Source organism: Protopterus annectens, chromosome 4.part0, assembly GCF_019279795.1.
Source record: "Protopterus annectens isolate FY-2018-M chromosome 4.part0, PAN1.0, whole genome shotgun sequence".
Taxonomy (NCBI): Eukaryota; Metazoa; Chordata; order Ceratodontiformes; family Protopteridae; genus Protopterus; species Protopterus annectens.
Window position 1 is genome coordinate 1,227,738,266 of NC_056733.1, and position 23,130 is coordinate 1,227,761,395.

Consider the following 23,130-nt stretch of genomic DNA (forward strand, 5'->3'; position numbering starts at 1 on the left):
GAGGGCCTCATCCTCCAAGTGTGTAAAAGGGGGAAGCCTTGCACACGGCATAATGATGGAGACAGGTCACAGTACCTCAGAGACATACAGAGCTACAGCTGAACATACATGTGTAGCGCATTAATTCAGTTTAAATAGTTGTATTTGCGAACCTATATGACACTGATGTGTTTGTGTCACACACATGTGACACTCAATGTTGAGTGGATATTATCACCATATATGTGTTTGTGTGTCACCTGATTACATTCCTCATACTCCATGTGGTTGCTGTCTTGATGTGGGCATGTCTGTTTGCCTGTACTGGTGTTTCTACCTATCGGCACATGGCTGGATGTGTCCACATTAATGCAGTTGACCTTGATGCAGTGTATATGTCACATATAAGGACTTACACTGCCTTAACAGACATGACCTGTGACCCTGCAGACATGCTCACATAAGATTTTTCATGTATGTGTTCTGCCATATATATGTACACGGCACTGTACAGCAATTCAACATCCTGCCATATATCACCTGTGTTGCACATGTGATACACATGGGACACTGGCTAGCCAGATGGTATTTGCAGGGATGGATATCAACTATAGCATGTACAGTCAAAGTCAACTTGTGGGCTACATGCCATGGGCCATGAATGCATCTAGGATGAAAGGTTACCTGGCAGTAGCCAACAGGCGGGTCTATGGGGCCAGGTGGAGCAGTGCCATATTCCTGATCCACAGGGTTAATGATACATATACCATGCATTACCATACAGTCATCACACCATGTATGAGAGAGGAGCAATATGCAGCTTTGATGGACGGGAATGCATAGTATGGCAGGACTATGTCAAGTGTATTGGACAAGGATCTGTCCAGCATGTGGTAGGTGGATGTCCATGATGTATGTGTTTGAGATCAGGATGAGTACGTGTAGCATGTCCGACATCACTGGGTTGGACATGGATTTATTCAGGGTATGCATCATGCTACTTAGTGGAGATGGGGAATGGGAAGGCTGGTGTAGGCCATCTGCACATGGCCAATACCCCTTAAAGGAAATATGTGATCTGATATGGGTCACTTGAGTGTTCTGTATGGCTGGACAATGATCTCTATATTCATGAATGGCACCCTATCATCATTAGAGTTGCCACATATGACTCCCTGACAGGTGTGGTGATGTAGCTATCACAGGAAAGACAACTGCCCAGCTGCATCCCTCACCCACAAGTGTCCATTATGATGACCGCTGCCTAGGTGGTAGTTCATGGGTACAGGGTTATTAACACTGGGGTGACAATGCGAGTCAGCTATTGCTTCTAGATCATAGTCATTCACATACGTCAATAGGCAGATGCCTTCTGTTTGTCTGTGAGGTATGGACTACAATGAGGGGGAATAGAATTCATTAACCCTGACAGACTGTAGCTGCCATTGGTGTGATGATCATGTATTATTCAGACATCTTCTGTAGTGTTGGTTCTGCCAGCAGTCCTGTTGCAAAACACTTCTGTGACATAGGAATGTACATCTAGTATACCGAGTGTAGGTGGTACACAGTATGGGTGATGATGTCCTATGACCTGGCAAGGTTATGATATGCAGTGTGACATCAACCATACTGTCATCTACATCTGTACTGCTGACATCACTTAAGTGATCAAGGTTCATGGCCTTCCAGACCAGACTCAGCAGGGTAGTAGTGCAGTACTTCCCATTATCAGTGGTGTCTCCCCCTTTGTGCATTGTGATACCTGTTGGTGTGCACCATTCAGTGTGTACACAGCCTGACAATGGAGCTATGTTTTACATGATTTGTATGTGGAGAGCATCTTGTTTTGCCATATGTGTATGATACAACCTGTGATGTGGGCAGGTCCCATGCAGACTGAGTGCAGCTTGTACCTGCATAATTGTGGGTACAGGGGCCCTGTGGTATACATGGATATATGCTTGTGTACCTGTTGGGGGGAGGGGGCCTTATGTTTATATTATCCAAGACCTATCTGGATTGTTTATTCATGCTAAGTAATTGTTCAGGACTTGTAAACACTACGTAAGCTAATAATTACTAAAGCACTCAATCTTCCACATCACCTACAGGTAAGGGTGAACAGGTTTTGTACATACTTTTCTCACTTGTGTAGAGTAATGTAGCTCTTGTACTCACTTTCCTCACTTATCTAGGTGAATGTAGTTCTATATTCAGGCATGTCCAAGAGTCAACTGCCAGTGTTCTCACCTGTCTATCTGATGAATTTGGACATCTTGAGGCAATGTACAAATTGCCTCATGTACACAGACAAGCCTCTCTGCCTACCACTCAACACTACAACCTGTAAGAGATGCACTCATCTAGCCAAACTGGAGGTAAAGGTATATCCAACCAAGCCTGACCATGACTGTCATGTGGAGAAGGTACACAGTCGCACAACACCACACTCATCACATAAGCTTCACTGAATCTACCCCACCATTAACTGGGAAAACTAATCGTGTACCAACACATTAGCTCAATGGTTTCTGGAATTCATAAACACCAATGCCCTGACTCAACATATCCACACACCCACCAGGGGCAACAATATCCTAGACTTAGTCATTACCAACATGAGTGACTGGTGCTCCACACGTGAAGCCAACTCCTCGCTGGTCCAATCAGACCATGTGCTGAACACCGTTGATATCCACATCCCACACCTACCCCCCATTAAGGGAACCAATGTATAATATGTCTACAAGGCCAACTACATGCTTCGTAAGACAGACGTGGTGGACGTCATGACACCCATGCAGTTGGACAGTACTGTTACAACTGCTGAATCCTACACAAATGCACTCTATAAACACTTACAGGAGTGCATGGCTTGTGCTATCCCAAACAGAACCAGGACGCTATACTCATAATTAACTAAACCAATCTGGTGGTCCCCTGCCATAAACATATTGTACTACAGGAGGAAGACACTGTTGGAACCGAGAGTACAATACCATGCATGGAGGAGATCCCTGGCCAGCCTCAGTAAGAAGGTGAGATCCCTTATAAGATCCTCCAAAGCTAGCTATGAAAACTATAATGCAACTAATACCAACAACAACCACAAAGCATTCTATAGCTATGTCACATATCTCGATGTCAACAACCAGATCTGCTCTGAGTTACAGCACAAAGGCACGAACATTACAGAAACAATTGATATTGGCAACATCCTGGCAGATCCCTCTCAAAGCTGCACACTCTAAAGGCAATATCACAGTATCCATGGGACCGGACAACATCCCAGGCTGTGTTTTACATGAACTTCAGAACTTACTGGCTCCCCACCTATGCACCATGTTCAATAATAGCCATGCATCGGGCTTAGTGCCCCCTGAATGGCACACAGCATCAGTTACCCCACTCCACAAAGTTTGCGCCACAATGGACCACGGGACCTATTTCCCTATAGGCCTGACTAGCCTGGTCTGCAAGGCTATGGTGCACATCATGGATCACTGTCACAGAGACATTGGGTACCTCCCAATCTTTTACCCCTCCCTGTTTGACATTGTTAAGGCTGGACCATGCCTCCTAAACCTGGTGGACCTCTTAGAGACAGTTACCAAGGCATTAGATGAGGGTAAGGAGGTCCACACACCCTACCTAGATCTCTCATAGGCTTTAAACACCATTCCTCCTTCTGGTATTATCAACATACCCATCCGCCTGAACATTAACCCCTACATCATGTGATGGTTTGCAAAGTGGCTCACGGATAGAACCCACACAGTGGGAGTTGCATACCCTAGGTCCGACTGTATACCAGTTACAACTGCTGTCCCCCAGGGCTCAGTTCTAGGACCCCTCATGTTCGGTATCTACTTCTCTGATGTACAGACAAGCACAGGAGGGCTTTTGATGAAAAGGTTTGCAGACGACTGAAAACTAGGGGACATAATTATTTCCCCAGCTGTTACAGACACCCTGTGGAAGGGTCGCACTGAGATGGATACCTGGTGTTAATATTATGGCATCAAGCCGAATGCCTAAAAGTGCATAGTCATCCCCTTTGGATATAACTAATTACCCAAGGACTACCACATAGGTGCTAGTCCCCTACATACAGAAAAGGTAATACGGGATCCGGAAACACCAGCAGATAGCAATCTCTCCTTCGGTATCCATAATGATAAGGTGGTTAAAATATCCTTCTACATGGTCCCCCTAATCTCTAATGGGTTTGCATCTAGATCAGAGGGGGCCATTGTGACTCTACACATGTCATATCAGACCCATTAAAGGATACAATACCCCATTTGGGATATACCTTACAAGACAACTGCAATAGCTTGGAAGACCACACCAGTACCACACCAAGAGGATTACTGACCTCAAACAGATGACCTACGCAGCCCAACCTATGAAACTCCAGCTGTACTCAGTTACATACCGCATACTCACAGGTGATCTCTGCTTGACATACAAGGACCATGTCCAACCCTGTATTGCTGGATATGCTCCACCTAAACAGAAGCCCCTGAGAGCCACATGCACTAGGGATATACACCTAACCACAACGATGAGTAAGACATGCTGGACGGATAGATTCCTGACCCGGACACTCCATATGCTTTGGAACGTGATTCCAATGTACATCAGGCAGGGCCCCTCATGAGCACTCTTCAAGGGAAACCTTGACATGTGGATGGGAGACAGACATGTACCCCGGGGATCATTGCAGTGGCTCTGCTGGACAGAGGCACAGGGAACTATTAGCTCTGCCATTCAGAGGCACAGGGAACCAACCTATGGGGGTTGCAAAAGACAACACATGCTAGCTAGGCTTACAGATACCCTTGGTAAGACAGCCTAGTACCTACCTTTGCACATATTACATGTCTTATGTGCATGGATAGTTAAATAGCTCTTTCATTTTACTTTGCTATCATGCTGATAAACTGTCGGCTCACTAAAAGACATATGTATCCTGTTATTGTGTATTGTAAATACCAATTGACATAACTAATGTTTGCCTACCATTACAGTAGTGCTATGTAGCTTGTAATACATATCTGCCTACAATACTGTACATTACACAGTTATTGGCACAATATCCCACAATGCAAAACATACTTAAACAGTGGCCCAACCTTCCACATGTTATTCTCTGTATTACACCCATGCATATGGCTACAGTTACAATATATCAACATATACTATCCCCTGTTATAGCACATACTTGTTGGACCAGCCCTGCCACTGACGTCAGCTGGTGAGGAGTATTTCTGTTCAAAGCCCTTATATAGCATCCCTTGTGGTGAATGCGGTGTTTGCCTTGTGACCTACAGCAATACACTCAAATACTACAAGTGTTACTATGCTCAACAATACATCACTACAAGATAACTGTTTCCACTATATGGATTACGTGCACTTTAAATACTACAGAATAGTACTACATACACAGACATACTAACTGTTCTACATACCTTATTAGTAACCCGAGGTGTTGTTAACAGTTGATTCAATCCTTGTCGGTTTGTGTTTCAATGATCTTTGTAACGTTCTGCTGGTATATACAGATGGTTTGAATGTGTGATAACACATCCTTTTCTATTTACATATCGGTAACATGTGGTATCCTGTCCACCAATTGCTGTTCCAAAGTAGTTAACTGAATGCACATCAGCTGTGCAGCTACTCCATTAGTCGATACCATGGCAACAGTGGTGTATAAGTGAGTACTCCTTTTGGGCATTGTCTGTTTGCCTTACTTTCGAGGGAGACGGCCTAGATGTGTTACTGCAATATATTTCAACAGCTATATGGAGACACACAGAGATATATTAGCTTCATGACTCTTGTGGACTGTGTGTAATGGCTAGACGATTTAGTTCTACATGTGAGTACAGCTGTTATATTTCGGAACAGTGTTACATATGCAGGGTTTGTTTGTACCTGATACTTCTGCAGATGTTTAAGTCTGGCAAGGATGTTTGGCCAGCTGAAGGCCATATGGCTATGCATGAACTGTTATGTGGTGTACAGTGTGGTCACCAGACATCCTTGATTTGGTGTACAAGTGTAACATACTGTGCTGTTACTCACTAATTGCTAACACATCCTGGTGTATGCACAACCCTCTGAAACAGGATTAGTGCAAACAAACCCTATTACATCAGCAGCTGTTCCATTGTATAACAGCAGCTATTTCACATAGGGCCATGTTAGTGTGTCTCTGACAATGTATGTTAAGGCTTCTGCAGATGTCGTACAGTGTGTGAATGATTTCTAATGTTATTACAGTTTGTTTTGTAATATGTTTGGGTGTGGGCGCGATGTTGGTGGGTGTGCTTAGCAAATACAGGTGTGTAGGAACTGCTTTTATACATAATCGCTATGTGCGTGAGGGTTCTTTCCCTATTTGAACACCTATCATTTTGTGGACTAATACAATGGTAATTGCAGGCTGATTCATTAAGGCACTGTTATGTGGTTCCTGTATAGCATGCAGGTGATGTTAGTCCTTGAATCCCTTCGGTAATACATCTGAATGTAATAACGTGTTACTACATGATAGCTGTGTATTTCTGTCATAGGTATTTGCAGTCATCATAGTTGTGTTGATGACTGACCCTCTTTGGCTAGGGTTGCCACCTTTTCATATCTCCATAGTGGGTCCTTTTCGGGACACACATCTGATTTTACAGGCCAACACAAACCCACAGTCAGTACAAAGGATAGAACTTTCCTTTCTTGCCTAAATATAAGCTTAGTCTTGCAGCAGTTTAGTAGCTTATTCTGTTTCCTGTAGCATGTAGGTACTTTAGATACAGAAATAACTATTGTATGCAACTATTACAGTACATATGGGACATAATTATGTCCTACAATCCCAGGACATTTGCCACGTTTAATATATTTGGTCAGGACGCAACTGCCCAAAGAGGGAGTATCCCTCGCAAAGTGGAACAGGTGGTAACACTATCATTGGCTCATGTCCATAGCACATATTTGTAATGGTGTGTAGGCATATACTCTCCATATCCTTTGTTCATAAAGGTTGGTAGTGGCGGAATGTGTGATTGCTAAGGTCTATGTTATACACATATGTGAACACTTCAACTGCTGTATACGGGAGACCTATGGAATCCCGAAACCACAGTGTTCCGATGCACACAGTCCCGGGAACAGACTCTCATACCCCACATTACCGACATCGACAGTAACTCGCGAAGGTAACATGAACATGGAACACACACATGCACACACAGACACACTGCTACCCAACACATCCAAAAAAAATCCTACACTACGAATGAGCAGGTGGCCAAGCCCCCCTACACCCCCCATGTAGGTGCCTGTGCCCCCCACACCACCCCCTACTTTAATATTCTACATCCTAGATCGTGCAAACAGACGCACAAAGCTAACCCATAACCATACATTACAGTCCCCCAGGAACACACACCACACATAGAGCACACACTTACACACACTACAGCTCTAAGAAACACACGTACACACAGTAACCTACACAAACCTCAACACCAGAAGCACTGACTAACTGTCCATTAACATCATGAGATTACACCTCATGCATCTGGTGTTTCGGTACTGTGTTCTTTCGGACCTTAAGCCTCGGGATTATGTGCGTCGGTATGTAAAGCAGTCGGTATGTGGTAGGTATCCCATTTATATGTACCTCCATGGTTATGTAGATGTTGTTAACCTATCTATATATCTACATATATATATATATATATATGTATATCCACATATATCGACATATCTCTCTCTCTCTCTCTCTCTCTCTCTCTCTCTCTCTCTCTCTCTCTCTATATATATATATATATATATATATATATGATGTATATATATATATATATGTATATAAACATAAACCTTTCATTGTGTACATGCTAGTTTGCCCTATTTCAACACATTCCTACCGTTTGTGTTTTATCCTGTTAGTATACACGACTGCTATGGTACATCTCAGGTAGCTTAGTGGTATGTTATTGTGATGAATGTGTACATGGTTATGTGTTCTAATCCTGGCAGTGATATCTTACCTCTCAGAGCAGGCACTGGTAGTGCAAGGGTGATTAACGCACATTTTAGTGGTTGTGTGTTCCACATGTTTATTATTCTGTGGAGAACTACCTATATATGCAAGCTGTGTTTAAGGTATACTATGTAACATGTACACATCTGTGAAGATTCCTGTCAGGGATACTCCCCATTATTTGGAACTACATCACTGATTACATTATACAAAACACCTCACTGATACTCAGGGGAATCCTTGCAGAGTGGGTGGTGAACAGTAGCTACACCCCAGGGATCCCGCAAGTGGCTCTGCTCCACAGGGGGACAGTTAGTTGATCGAAGGGGTGGCAACAGTAGACACATTTTGCCTATACTTCTGAGTGGCCTTGGTTGTTGGGCATGTACCTACCTATGTACCTATGAACCTGTACATACAGTATGGACACATGCTGATAGCTTAATATACTGTTCAGGTATTGACTTACCTTGTGCCAATGGCGGTTGTGTGTACAATAGTTGAGGGCTACCTATGTAGGATGCACACAGTAGACCACCTATACATGACAATTTACAGGTGGTCTTGTGTGTGTGCCATCCATGTTTGCTGTGTGTGCAAGTGGAGAAGGGTGTCAGTCCATGAGTGCGTACACTGTCAGTGTGTGTGCTATACGTTCCCTCTTTGCCAAGGCATGGGCATACTGGGCATGCCTCTGTCTGCCTACTGGGGCTAGCACAGGGTGTTCGTGGTCTGTGTCCCCCTGTGCCTGTGGGTCCCTTGGCAATGGTGGTGGGCTGTGAGGGCCTTCACCATTCTGTCCCTGCTGCAGCTGTTTCCGCAGGATCATATTGTGTAGCATGGCACATACTATGAAGATGTGGGCACACGTTCCTGGAGAATACTGCAAGGCTCCACCAGATATGTCCAAGCAACGGAACCATGATTTCAGCATCACATACACGTGCTCAATGATGATTCTGGTTTCTGCGTGTGCCTCATTATGGCGTTCTTGCATGGCTGTGTGTGCATTTCTGATGGGTGTCATCATCCATGGTTCCAGTGCATAGCCTGCATCCCCCACCAGGTGGCTATATGGGATGTCCCCCTGGCAAATACCTGATACAGCTGTGAAGAATGCCAGATGTGTGAGTCATGATAGCTTCCAGGACTGCCAGCACACACATCCATGATAATGCCCTGGGCATTGCCCATGACCTGGCAATTGATGGAGGGGAATCCCTTGCGGTTTATGTAGCACCTACCCTTCTCACCAGGTGGTGACTTGATGTGTATGCGCGTGCAGTCTATTGCACCCAGTACCTCCAGGTAGTCCGCCACATGGTGGAAGAGATGCATATTGCTGGCCAACTCCTCCTGCATTCGGGGGAAGTGTATGTGCTCATTGGCATGTGGTAACATGGCATGCAGGAACTGGTGGAGTACCCTGGATGATTATGCCTGTGAGACCCCCATGATATCCCCAGTTGGCCTTTGAAGGGTACCTGTGGCTAGTATTCTCAAGCTTACACATACCTTTGTGTCCACTGGGATGGGTTCCCCTCTGTTACTTCTGGCTCTGAGACATGGCCAGCAAAGCTCAACAAGTTGCTGTATGATGTCCCTGTCCACCCTGTAATGCTCTACTATCTCCAGATCATGTAGCCCCTGGTAGGTTACCCTGGGTCTGAACACTCATCTCGTCCTCCGGTGCCTGAGATGGTTGTCAGCATCATCCTCCACACCACCATCAGTCTGCAACACATGCTGGTGAATCAAAGCTATGGCAGCCCCTAACATATACATATTAAAAGTTCCCCGTCTGTATACACCAATGGTACAGAGTGTCTGGGAATACACACATTTGTGTGTGGGGCTTTTACACCTTATACTATTGTGCAACGGATGATGCTAGTGTAATTGGGTGTGTTTGTGCTATTCCAGCTGCAGGGTATCTTAATTATTGGTTTTACAGCAGGTATTGTGGGGCCTTTAGTGTTGACTTACTCTTGTCTGCCGTGATTCATCTATTGCCCTTTACTTCTATTTTCAACCCGATTCACCTCCCATTGTCAGGCATGCATCCAGCTGCTGCATTTCTTGTTTTGTGCTTCCACAACCCAGGATTGTGTTGGGAAATATGTTATGTAGGTGATCTACAGCAAGTTTGCTTTGTTCTGCTGTGACAGTTCTCTTTTCTTTGCTGTACGGTACCTCCCCTTTCCTGTTCTGCAGGTAGCTGCTAGCAGCTTTGTTAGCTGTTGTCTATGGACCACTGTGAGTATCTAGGTGTTAATTACTCATTTGTACTCCAATTACCATGCTGCAGCATTTCCTTATTGTCTTCCCATATCCTTCCTGTTTCAGCTGTGGTGTGCGCCATGCACATCCGTTTACCGGGTTTCATGTGCGTTTTCATCGACATTCACATGAACTTTCGGTTACCTTGTGTGCTCTCAGCTAAGCAAAGCTATGGCTACTTCCACATCCCTATCCTGTGGCTTTGCTTAGCAACACGCAACATGGATTAGCAATGATCCAATGTGCTTACAGCTACAGTGGCGCACCCCTCTCTTGATGTCATGTTTACCTCCAGGCCACTCCTCGGTGTTGTAATGCTTCACTGGGTGGTACATCCTTACGCTGGTGGGACATTTGTGATTCAGTATTACTTGACTCATTTGCGTGGCATTGACTGCTAATTCCTAGTTACCACACGGAACACTGTCACAGACCCTTAGCAAACCTTGCGCCATGGTTGTGGTGTACCATGCGTGCCATTGACTATTATGGGAATATCATGAATTGCTTTACATTACAGTTTTATGACATCTAAATATATTTTCCTTATGATCCCATTTGCGCACCGATGCATTGCGGTTTTACTTTGCGTTAGTGTGGCCATGAAATTAAATATTATTTTCTATATGTTGTGCATGTTGTTTTATGTCATTGGCTATATATTTAACAACTGGCATATATTAACATTATAATACGTAAGTTTGGTCCACTTTCATGGTTCTGATTTTATGTTTGACAACATGTAAACCATTTTTTTTTGGTTTACATTTCTATATGCTTACGCTACGCCTGCACAACTTCATGAATCGCTATATACCTTAATTTGCATGCTACACTGCTTTGCATGGGGTAATTAGCATACATGCGCCAGGAGCTGAGCAGCTCTGACTTACGCTGGTAGTGCACGTGGAAACAGCTCTTACCTGAATCGCTCAACGGCCATATTTGACGCTAGATTGCTGGCGCTACTCCGGCGCATGGCGCAAGATTCATGAATCCCGGGGAGTGTCTTTTTCCAAATTTTAGGAATGTAATCACTATATAGGGTAGTCTACAAAAGACAGCTGAGGCAGTTCATCATTTTCAGAAAATTATTAGAAAGAATATGCCCTTTATATTTAGTAGGGTTGTCTGCAGCATTGCATACAATCACCATAATGGTTTCTTCAGCTGCCCCTACTTGAATATCTGGGCAGGCTCTAATATTGATATCAACGTTCCTATCTATTGTGCTTGTTTTGGGATCAGAAAAATTAAACTAAAATGTTTTACACAGAGCATTTACAATACCAGTTTGTTCAACAACCATTGAATTATCTATCCATTGCTCACTGTTGCCAGATTAGCCCCCAATTAAAATGGAGAACATGTTTAAGAAGACTGTATAGTTTTCCTTAGTGAGAGCAACAAATTTGTTTTGATAGCACACCTTTAGTCTTATAATAGCTTTTTTCAATTTTTTTAAACCTTTCCGAAGATTTTTTACCTTGGTCCATATTAAATAAAGACACAAACATACATATAGCAATTGTAACCAGTTTATTCATATGACAAGGCAATCCAAACTATGTTCCAATAAAAACAATGCCAATCAATAAACAAACCAAAAAACGTATTCATAGGTCAAGTTAATCCACCTCTGAGGATTCGTCATGTGGAGAGCTCTTCACTGGGTAACATAATTTCTCACCTGCACTGCTCTGCTTGTACAGCTTTCAAGCCAAGTGACATAACCATAGAGCCCCCCTGCTACCATGAGAACCACACCTGCAAAGCATTATGCACCACTCATTGACCTGTCATAACCATGACCTAGAAGCACAAGAAAATAAAAAAGTGGGATAAGGCCACCCAGCGACCACCCCCACCTTAGGATACAGAGGGAGGGATGGAGAACACTTATCAGCTGCTCTGTCAGACTGACAAGTTCTTTCTTCCACCCAAGGTTAAATGTCCCATGCCACTTCTAACAAAGAATCATATTGTCTTTCCCCCACATGAATCCCTTTGTCAAACTCATTTGTCAACAAATGGCATTTGAACTTCTGAGCTGGAAACATCCTATCCATTTTCCAAAAAATATTTCTTCTTATTTAATTTTGATTATATTATGCAATCTGTACAGGACTAAATCTGTTGATCAGGGAGTCAACACATTCATAAAATATTTTCAGCTTTTCTAATTAAATTACCTGCACATCACCTCTACACATTTCTGGTTAATTTAATTCTCCATACGAGGATAGTTACTCTGATAATGCATGGTTGTACAGAGATCTCAGACATACAACAGTTCCAGTCCACCCCCAGATGATATGAAATATGAATGGTTGAAACAGATGAACAACCTATTACAAGGATGAGATCCTCATTAGCACCTATGTGGTGTAGAATGTCACACCTCTAGCAGCCTAGGTACACCCTTTCATTCCACAGTATTCTCTGAAAAATACATTTAAACAACATAAGCTAAACAAATGTAAATATTTTGTTAACAATAAAATGTATTACATCTTATCAGTAAGAAGTATCTGTTACAGTGGCAATAGTCAAAGCATTCATAGTCTTTCCTAAAATACTATCAAATTTTATAAGGCACACACTCCCAGAATTATATATTTTACTAGACTTTCACAAAGAAATTTTCATATCTTAGAAGCTGTACAATCTAGATATACATGGGGGATTCATAAACTCTGTGTGGGCTTAGTGCAAAGCCTACATGGTGTTTACGTGTTTGTGTGGAGAGCAGCGGCACTAATTACATATGCATGCCACGCACAACATTTAAATGTAAACAATCATGGTTTCTTGGCCAGTAACAGTGTTGCCCGCCAGGAAACTGTGTAAAGCAACATGGACAGCAGCAGACATGTAAACCTGTATACCTATGGGCAAACTAGGTCTGCAGGATTGCGTGGAATGTCCAATGACTGGATTTTGAATAAAACTGTTTGTGGATTTTCTATACTCAGCATGTCTGTAACTTGGAGTTTTTTATGTATGTCGCTTTTTTGGTTCTCCAAGAATGGTTAACCTTAGTGCTGGTCCCTTGTTGAATGCCCAAAAATTACCATGGTTGTTAATAAAGCAATCTATACATTTCTAAACACATTTCATGAATACAGTGCAGAGTATTATGGAAACCTGTTTTGAACATTCCGAATAACAGTTGTGTAAATGACCAGTAAGGGTACATAGACTGCATTATAAATATTATTTATTTATTTATTTCCAGTTTGATGACCGGGGAGGTCCACTGGCTCAAGGAGCCCGTTTTCAGTGGTGGCCCGGGGAGAAAAGCTCCATAATACACAGTAACAATAAGCAAAAAGTAATATTACATAGTAAAACTTAGTAGGGTACAATCAAAAAAATAGTGGAACATGGATTACATACATACATATACACTAAAATAGGGACAAGTTGTACATAGGATTAGTTGCAGTGATGTGCAAGGTTATACATAACAATTGTAATACATTTGGATGTAGTTATTCATTTGAACATAGTTATAAACGGACATTTGTAAATACAATTTGCATTGAGGGGGTGAGTATAGGTGGAAAGTACATTATTTAAAAGTATAGAATTGAGACAGACAGTTAAGAACTAGAAAAGGTGGGGTGCATACATCACCAAATAGGATATGAGGTGTGGATGTTTTTAGTTAAGTAGCATCAAACTTTGTGAATTGCTAGTAGAGAGAATCACCCCCAGTTAGGGGAAAGAGATGACAGTTAGTAAACTATTTACAATATATACATTTAAGATATAGATGTTACATTATGTTATATTCAGAGTGAGGCTACTGTTTTAGGTAATCAGTATGGAGTAGATTAGCTTGTAGTATTTCAATAGTCAGGGGATGTGTGGGTATTGAAAAGGAATGCACAGAGGAATTGTAGGAATGAAAACAGAGGAAGAGGACAAGTGAAACATGTTAATGTTCAGCATATGAGGGCATGTCAATGAAGACAGTGGTAGCAAGAACATTAATCACATAACTACATGATACAGTATGGACTGTACAGTTATTGCATATTATGTGACTGTCACACAAGGTGATATATCAGTGGAGAAAATTCTTTGTGATATAAGCATCCTGAAATGAATAGTGAAGAGCACATATATCAGTGATGGTATATACAATAGGGGTTAGGTACATATTGTAAAGCTGTGCAATAAGTTGCCTGAATATGAATGTAATGTCAGCACAGGTCTCAACCAAGCAGGACACATACCAACAGCCTAATGGACAACAGTAGACAGAAGCAGGCACAATCACACAATCGTGGATAATATCAAAATAATACCACCAGTAATCCCATATCTTTGACATAACATCTGTGATTGTGAGTGATTAGATGGTTCTGAAAGAACACACTTGTACAACTATTATGATTTGTCAGCAATCTCTGAGAGGAATCAAGCATACCTTCCTCAAAATGTAACATCTGTAGGAGGTGTTAGGTGGGACACTGTTACACCTGTATTTGAAATTACAAGCAATCCTGGCTAGTTAACAGGTGTGCATTCCATATATATCTATATCTATAGATATCTATATCTATCTATCTAGCTATCTATATCTATCTATCTAGAATCATTTATACACGCATTCTATGAACACCTTCAGGAATGCATGGATCATGCAATCCCAAATAAAACCAAGACCCAGTCCTCCAAAGGCAGATGTCCTGTCTGGTGGACCTCAGCCATAAACAAACTATACAATAGAAGGAGGAAGCTACTACATGATAGAGCAAAATCCCAAAAAGGGAAGGCATCTCTGATCAGTATTAGCAAAAAAGTACGGGAACTCATAAAATCGTCTAAGGCTAGCTTCGAGAGAAAAATTGCACAGGACACTAAGGATAATCACAAGGCTTTCTTTAGTTATGTTAGGAACCTGGGTGGGAATTCCCAGATATGCTCAGAATTAGTCCAAAATGACAAAAAATACACCAAACCCACAGACATTGACAACATCCTAGCTGACAGGTTCAGCGCAAACTCCCCCCCTTCCCCACCAAAAGGGCAAATATCTATCCGAGCAGAGTGCTGCCCCCCTGACATCTCAGATGCTCAGGTAAGAGCCACCCTCTCCAAAGCAGAAAACACAGCATCAATGGGACCAGATGGTGTCCCGGGCTGCGTCCTACATGAACTCCAAGAAGAGCTAAACCGAAACATAAAACTACTGTTCAATCTCAGCCTTACTACAGGATATGTACCCAAAGAGTGGCGTACAGCAACGGTGATCCCTCTCCATAAAGGTGGTACCTCAACGGATCCTGGAAACTATCGCCCCATAAGCCTGACTAGCTTGGTCTGCAAAGCTATGGAAAGGATCATCATGGACATTATAAATAAAGATATTGGGGACCTACAGACACTGGATCCTAACCAGTTCAGCTTCATTAAGGGCAGATCCTTCCTCTTAAACCTGGTCAATTTCTTTGAAACAGTCACCAAGGCCATTGACGAGGGGAAGGTGGTCCACACAGCCTACCTGGACCTCGCAAAAGCCTTCAATACAATACCCCACTCGGGCATTATAGATAACCTCACCAGCTTAAATATAAACCCCTATGTCACTAGATGGGTTGCAAACTGGCTCAAGGACAGAACCCACATGGTTAGAATTGCTGGAGCCATGTCAGACTCCAAACCAGTTACAAGTGGCATCCCACAAGGCTCAGTCCTGGGACCTCTCTTGTTCGGTATATATTTCTCAGAGGTACAGGCCAACACGGAAGGACTGTGGCTGACCAAGTTCGTAGATGACTGCAAACTGGGCACCATAATCGACTCTTCAGCCGACACAAGCATCCTCCAAAAGAGCCTCATAGAAACAGACAACTGGTGACAGAGCCATGGCCTCAAGCTAAACACCAAAAAGTGTATAGTCATCCCCTTTGGCAAAAACAAAGTGCCCGCAAATTACCACATAAGTGGTAATCCATTAAGTATGGAAGAAGTAATTAGGGACCTGGGGACCCAAGTTGATAGCAATCTCTCATTTGACAACCACGTGGCCGAAGTGGTTAGAAAAACACTGTATATAGCCCACCTAATCATGAAGGGATTCACATCTAGATCAGGGGAGGTCATTGTGCCTCTTTACTCATCCCTTATCAGGCCCATAATTGAGTACAATGCCCCTTTTGGGATGTACCTTACCAGACACCTGCAGCAACTGGAAAGACCCCAAAAGTACCTCACCAAGAGGATCAAAGGGCTCAAACAGATGCCATATGCTGCCTGGTTAAAGAAACTCCAGCTCTACTCAGTGGCATACTGCCTGCTCAGAGGCGATCTGTGCCTGACGTATAAAGCCATGTCCAACCCAGAATTAATGGACATGCAGGCACCTCAGAAAATGCAAATCCCATCGAGCTACGTGCTCGAGAGACTTGAACCTCAGCACTGAAATAAATAGGACATGCTGGAGGGACAGATTCATAACCCAGAGGCTCCCTTCACTCTGGAATAAAATCCCAGTCCAGGTTAGGCAGAGTCCCTCATTGACTCTCTTCAAGAGGAATCTTGATGAGTGGATTGGGGATCATAGGTTTACCCCGGGTATCACTTCTGTGTCACTGTTAGACAGAGGCACAGTATACTAACCTCGAAAAAGGGCATAGCAAAATTAATTTAAAATGGGTGGCGAAAGCCAAATACTCTCTGGCTAGGCTTACAAATGCCCTAGGGCAGATAGCCTAGTATGAACCTATGAATCTATGAACCTATATATATATATATATATATATATATATATATATATATATATATAGATAGATAGATAGATAGCACAATCCACACTGCCGCAAATGTAACCCATGTCATTAATGTTGTCAATCAGCTGTGTATATACTGTGTGCATCACAGGAACACGTATCAGCACCATCAACTACTAATGTTTATGCAACAAAAAAAAACTTTAGTATGGCCAATAACATATGTGGGAGTATGACGACTGGGGAGAGATGGGCGAAGGCTGCCAGCCTAGTCAAATAGAATCTGATATATAATTCTGGCATTTGCAAATACATCTAAAATACAGTCATGTTTTCTTGAATGTAAAAGAATACTGTGAAAGAATACTGTGAAATGTGGAACTGCAAAATATGTACAACACATTGCACTCTACTGGCCCAGTGAAGCATGTTGTGACCCTTTTATGTTTTACAATTTGGCTCCAGTGCATATGGATGAAGGTTTCATGCCCATTGTTTTAAGGCTAAAGTTTATGACCAGAATTTACATGTGGATGGTGCTTTACTGCTCTGGTTTCTGTTAGAATATACATGTGAAATGTCTTCTATTGTTGTAAGTTTCTGAGCAGATGTTAGATTGCTAAATAATGCAGTTTGCCTGGGAAAACCTATGTGTCAACATGATGTCATTTGGGAGGGACCCAGCAAACATGTTTGTTAGTAATGCTTAAATACTATTTCTCACAAGAGACTAGGAGTATTTTGATCTTTGATATCTAATTCAGCACTCTGCCTAAGCTCACATTTCTAGCACTGTGATTTCTTGTAGGAATAGTTAAAGCTAGTAAAGATTAATTAGGTATTTTTCTTTAAAATCAGATCTGTCCTACTGTACTATTTTAAGTTTCTGTGCGATCTCTGAACTCTTAGATATATTTGTGGTGTAGTAGCTTTGTCTTGTGTTTTAATTATTTATTATTACATATTTATAAAACCTTCTACTTGTGGCTGGTTTATGTAGAGATAAAGTATGCTTCAGAGTACATTATATATTTATAGAGTTTATTGTAATAATAAGCCTTGAGACTGATTAGTCATACTACCATTGTTCATAGGTTCATAGGTTCATAGGCTGGTACTAGGCTATCATCCCTAGGGCCTATACAAGCCTAGTCATAACAATTCCCTGGCTATTTCTTCCCACACTATTTACTTCCCTGGACCCCTGTCTAGCAGGGGGACTGACATAATCCCCAGGGTGAATTTCCTTTCTCCCATCCAATCGTCAAGGTTCCTTTTGAAGAGGGCCAAAGAGGCACTCTGTTTGACATGTATGGACAATCTATTCCAGAGTCTGGGGAGTCTCTTGGTCAGGAACCTATCCCTCCAGCATGTTTTGTTTATTGTGATGACAAGGTTTAGATCCCTGGAGTGTGTGGCTCTGAGGGACTGGGATTTCTTTAAGTGTAGCATGTCCAACAGCGCTGGGTTTGACATGGCATTGTATGTTAAGCAGAGATTGCCTCTGAGTAGATGATATGCGACAGAGTATAGCTGGAGTTTTTTAAGGCGGTCAGTGTAGGGCATCTGCCTTAGGCCTGTGATTCTTTTAGTGAGGTATTTCTGTGGCTTTTCCAGTTGTTGCAGATGTCTTGAGAGGTACATACCAAACAGGGCATTATATTCTATAATGGGTCTAATGAGGGATGAGTATAATGGGACAATGACCTCCTTTTTTCTTGATGAAAAGCCCCTAGTGATGAGGTGTGACACATAGAAGGATTTCCTGACTGTTGTGGCGATGTGGTTATCGAAGGTGAGACCACTGTCCACCTGTGTCCCTAAGTCTCTTATCACACTTTCCATGTTTAGTGTACTGCCACCTATATGGTAATTCATGGATACATGTTTTTCCCAAAGGGGATAACTATACATTTCTTGGCATTGAGCTTGAGCCCATGGCTCTGGCACCAAGCATCTGTTTCTGTAAGGCCCTTTTGTAAAGTATCCACATCATTTGGGGATTCAATAATGGCTCCCAGTTTGCAGTCATCTGCAAACTTTGTTAGCCAGAGTCCCTTAGTGTTGGCCTGTACTTAAGAGACATAGATGCCAAACAAGAGCAGTCCCAGGACTGAACCCTGAGGTACTCCACTTGTCACTTGTCTGGAGCTGGATTTGGAGTCGGCTACTTTTACAGTGTGGGTTCTATCAGTAAGCCAGTTAGCAACCTATTGGGTGACGTAGGGATTAATGCCCAGCTTAGTAAGTTTATCTATGATTCCAGAGTGGGGGATGGTGTCAAAGGCCTTGGCAAGGTCTAGATAGGCTGAGTGAACCACCTTACCCTTGTCCATGGCTCTGGAGACTGATTTGAAGAAGTCAATCAGGTTCAGGAGACAAGATCGGCCCTTCACAAACCCAAACTGAGTGGTGTCCAGTGTTTGAAGGTTGCCAATGTCTTTGTTTATAAGTTCCATGATAATACGCTCCATGGCCTTGCAGATAAGGCTTGTCAGACTGATGGGACGGTAGTTTCTGGGATCCAAGGTGGATCCCCCTTGTGGAGTGGGATAACTGCAGCTCTGCACCACTCAGTGGGCACGAAACCTGAGGTGAGGCTATGATTAAACATGACACTTAGGTGAGGTGCCAGTTCATATTGTAGTTCATGTAGTACACAGCCTGGGATGTCATCTGGTCCCATGGATGCTGTATTCTTCACTTTGGAGAGTGTGTTTTTTACCTGTGTGGTCGTTATAATCGGAAATTAGCAAACTTCCGGTATTGAGAAGGGCCATTTAGGGGGTGAGAGGGGGGTGAAGTTGGCACTGAATCGATCTGCCAGGATATTGGCAATATCCTTGGGATCAGTATATTTAATGCCATTCTGTTTTAGCTCAGAGCAGATCTGAGCATTGCCATTTAGATTCTTGACATATTTATAGAATGCCTTGTGGTTGTCTTTGGAATCTTTGGCAATTTTATTTTCATAACTAGCTTTGGAGGATTTTATGAGGGATCTCAGTTTCTTACTGAGGCTGGTAAGGGAGATTTTGCATCCTGGGATTTTCCTCTTTTCTGCAACAGTTTCTTCCTTTTGTTGTAAAGTTTGTTTATGGCAGGGGACCACCAGATTGGCTTCCTTTTTTTGGATGAGAGCATCTTGGTTCTATTTGGGATGGCACGATTCATGCATGAGTGGATGTGCTCGTACAGTGCCTTAGTGTAGGATTCAGCAGTTGAACTTTCAGTTCCCGTCTGCATGGGTGTCATGAAGTTTGTCACTTCTGACTGGAGTAGCAGGAAGTTGTCTTTGGAGAAGTTTTTTATGGAGGTTTCCTTACTGGGGGGTGGGAATGGGATGTGGATGTTAAGGGTGATTAGCTTATGGTCAGACCTGACTAACGAAGGGGTGACCATAGGTGCGGAGCATTGATTTCCCATGTTGGTAATGACCAAGTCTAGGACATTGGAGCCCCTGGTGGGACTATGGATTAGTTGATCCAGGGCGTTGGAATTTATGAATTCCAAGAACTGTTGGGCAAAAGTGTTGGTACATGAGTAGTTTTCCCAGTTAATGGCAGGGTAGTTAAAATCACCCAGTATTAGGGTGTTTGGTTCTATCTTAATATTTTCCAGTATGTTTAGAAAGGTGTAGTGAGAATCTTGGAGTATGGTGGGGGATCTGTAGCAAGCTACACTTTGGATTGCAGTCTTACCTAGTGTTAGTTGCACTGGAGAATTTCAGACGCATTGTGTTGGGCAACTAGCCTGGTGGTGTGAATATCCTTGGTGAATATTGACACTCCTCCATCTTTAGTGTTTCGGTCCTGGTTTGGTGGCTGAAAAGTGTGGTTAAGAGTTGTAGCCTGGTATTCCAGGGGTGCTCTATGGAGCCTTGAACCAGGTCTCAGTTACTGCACAGATATCAATGTTCTCCATTTTTAGGAGTGCCTCGAGAGAGTGCATTTTGAGGTTTAGACTTCTAGCATTGAGTAGCATTACCTTCAGATTTTGCATGCTTGTACCTGTTACCGTGGTGGTTTTGTCCTTTGAACTTTGCCTAAAAAAGGCACTATGGGGTGGCAAGAGCCTTAGCCAGTAACCTGAATCCCAGGGGTGACAGGTGCAGACCATCTCTGGCAAAGCACCGTGGTCTGTCAATCATGTCGTCCCAGGCAGACAGATACTGGATCCCCTTTGAATGACACCAGAAGCTTAGCAAATTGTTGAAGTCAATCATTTTGTCCTTATATTGTGGTATCATTCTGGGCGAAGGCAGGATGCTACTCAGGGCTAGGGTCATACCTGCCTGGGCCACATGATCCAAGAGCTCTTCCATGTCTCTTTTCATGTAGTCCAGGTAGGTACGTCTCAAGTCATTCACTCCAACATGGACAATGACAGAGTCATATTTGTACTTGTTGTGGAGTGACTTGAGTGCATGTGTTATGTGGCAGATCCTGGCACCCGACAGGCAGCTGACTGTAATTTTCTCCTTGTTCAACCTGGTGAGAGGGACATCAGTGTGCCGGACTATAGAGTCACCTATGACTAAAGTGTTAGGTACATTGTCTTGCCTTAAGAACTGTTGCTGGGTGGCACACTGGTGTTGTGAACTATGTGACACTTTGGTTGTGATTGGTGTTTGTTTGCGTTTCAGCTTCAGAGGTCCTTTCTGCTTGGGCAGGTTACAGTTAAGGGCCTCTGCATATGTGGATTTAGTGTTGCTATACGTAGGTGTTGGTGGTGTGGGTTTAGAAGGGCTATGTGTTGCTTGAGGTGTAGTGTAGCTGTTAACCTTCTCCTCTTGACTGTCTAGCACAATCTTGGGTTGAGAGAGCTTTGCTTCCATTTTGACTATGTAAGTGCATCTCTCACAGGTTGTATTGTTGGGTGGTAGGAGGAGAGGGTTGTCTGTGTACATGAGGCAATTGCTGCCTTGCCCCAATATGCCCAGATTCACCAGGTGGACAGGAGAAATCACCGGAAGCTGACCCTTGGACATGCCTGGTTTGGTGCTTTTTTTTTTTTTTTTGTAAAGTACAGGAGCTGTTTTCCCTTACCTTAGCAAGGTACTTTGCAATTATAGGCTGTTTAGTGCCTACTATTAATTTCTCCTTATTAACAAGGAGAGTTGAGTGTTTGTATCAGTTTAAGGCTTCCTAGTGCTTTCCAGCAGGTATTAGAGAAAGTGCTAGTCACAGGGATGCTTAAAGGTAAGATGAAAAAAAAATGCACACTGCAGTGTGCACTAGAGAAGTTAGATGTGAAAGTAGGTAACTTAAGTTTTACCTGTTTAAAAAGTTAAGGTTTAGTGGAGAGTTACTATTTTTAAAACAGCAAGATGGATTGAAAGGGGTGGTCACTTTTGTATTCTGGTACTATGGAATACAGTAGGATGGCCAATAAATTTAAATAGTTGAAGGGGAGGGATTTCAAAAATGATTATTTTGTGATTACTCACACAAGCCAGTGAAAGTAGAGAGGAAATGAGATATATGGTCAGATTAACATAAGAGGCAGGCAACTAGAAAGACAGTGGTATTTAACAAGACAACTGTAACTGGGTGGGAGGGCAGGAAAAAAATTCTGCCTTACTCAGAAGAGAGAGAGCTGTGGTCTCTTTTGAAGTTTTAATATGCTGTTAAAGCAGAATGCAAGTAAAACACAAGGTAAAGAAAACAAACCACAGTATTCAAAATATAGAAAGGCAATAAAGTAATACAAAATACAAAAAAATAAAAGCAAACTAACCTTTCCTTCACAGCAAAGTGTAGCAGAGTCTGGATGAGCCTTTTTGGTAAATCCATTGGATTATAATATTGCACAGTAATAATTGGACACCCTTTTAAGGGCCTTTTAGTAGCTGATAATTAACTGGGAGGTGGTAGGAATTACTACTGTATGGTCTGGGTAATAGTGGCACAGCTGGAGAACCTGTGCCAGCCTTTTCCCAGGAAAGTCTGTGTGGTTGTATAACCTCTTCTCAATGTGTGTTTGTGTGTGTGTGTGTGTGTGTGTGTGTGTGTGTGTGTGTGTGTGTGTGTGTGTGTGTGTGTGTGTGTGTGTGTGTGTGTGTATATG